The sequence below is a fragment of the Triticum dicoccoides genome, chromosome 3A (genome assembly GCF_002162155.2).
Source record: "Triticum dicoccoides isolate Atlit2015 ecotype Zavitan chromosome 3A, WEW_v2.0, whole genome shotgun sequence".
NCBI classification, from domain to species: Eukaryota; Viridiplantae; Streptophyta; class Magnoliopsida; order Poales; family Poaceae; genus Triticum; species Triticum dicoccoides.
In genome coordinates, this window is record NC_041384.1 from 562,815,257 (window position 1) to 562,816,924 (window position 1,668).

The following is a 1,668-nucleotide window of genomic DNA, read 5'->3' on the forward strand; positions in this document are numbered from 1 at the left end:
TCCTATAAATTAGCAGCCGATCTCTGTGTTTCCGCTCAGCCTGGCTGGGAGCCCGATTTTGCATCAGTCAGGTCTGGCCCAGTGAGACATGCAGCCTACCAAACATGGAGAAAATTGTATGGTGGATGCGATGCAGGTGCAAGCCAAGGAACCAAACATGCCCTAGATCTCCATATGAGTAATTTATGAATCTCTCCTTATTATCAATTCAGGTAGTTTTAGGGGTTTGGGGGATTTCAAAATCGGTTAGGGTTCACCTTAGATTGCATCAAAGACTATCTTTAGATGCTTTAATCGACCTCGTGTCACAGTTTTATTAATTTTTGGAGATCTATAACTTTAAAATATTAAATCTGAAAAATAAGTGGCTTTCGATAACATCAATACTCACAAAGGGCATCGTGATTATCTTTATTAATTTAGGAAAATAGCCATACCATCCACGAGAGTTTTTGAGAGAAAATCAATGGGCATCGATGAAGCTATTGCTGATTCGTCGTCGGCTCCGACTCTTACTAAGAAAACAGAAAACTGGAGAGAGAAAAAGTGGATATTGCACAGGAGAATCTGACCAAGAAAATCTCTACCTAATAATAGAAGGGCTATTGCTTCTGGCGATACGCCATGTAATTTACCCTATAAGTTGAAAAAAAATACCCATCAATTCCACCTGTAAGTCAAAATCGTTTTTTTCTTAAGTTGCCTCCACTGGCTTTTAGTTCATGTACATCTATATCCTAAAACATCACAAGTGAACAACTCGCTAACTGTCAAGCGTTTCAATCCCCCCTACTCCCTGTTTTCTGTTTTTTTCCTCTTCTAACTGGCAAGCGGTTCGATTCCCCTACTCTCTATTTTCTGTTTTTTTCTCTTCTAATGAGTAGGTGGGCCGCACAGTGTCACAGTTCGACCCAGCCTCTCTGTTTAACTTTTCTTTTTTTGGACATTTTAAGTATTTTTAAAATAATCATATTTTTTCAAAAATTAACACCAAATTTAACATGTTATTTATGGAAATCGCTTAGAAAAATGTGTAGATTTCAAAAATGCTTTTTCCTCAGAAATCTTACATGTTAATCATTTCAAAAAAGTTAATACTTTTTCTTATATGTGGTATTTTAAAATGTCTATTATATATTTTTCCTACCCATTTAAATTAACTAGATAGGATAGTACAATGTCACAATTCAGCCTGGCTTCTTTGTTTAACTTTTCTACTTTTTGACACATTCAATTACTTTTTAAAATATTCATATCTTTCAAAAATTAACACCAAATTTAACATGTTATTTATGAAAATCGCTCAGAAAAAATGTGTAGATTCCAAAAATGCTATTATCTTACATGTTAATTTAAGAAAAATAGTACTTTTTCTTATATGTGGTAATTCGAAAATGTCAATTATATATGTTTTCCACTCATTTAAATTGACTAGATAAGATAGTTAGATTCTCTCACAAAATATATTATTTGGTGCCTAGCTTTCGCTCCTTTTTTAAAAAAAAACTACTAGCTAGCTTTTGTTCTTTTTCAAAGAAAAACTACTAGCTAGCTTAGTGATATATATGTACGTGTAGAAATATATGTCTACATGTCGTTGTGTATGTAAAGCAGTTGATGGTCGGCTACAAATGACATGGACTAAAAAGGAATAATGTCCGATTCGCG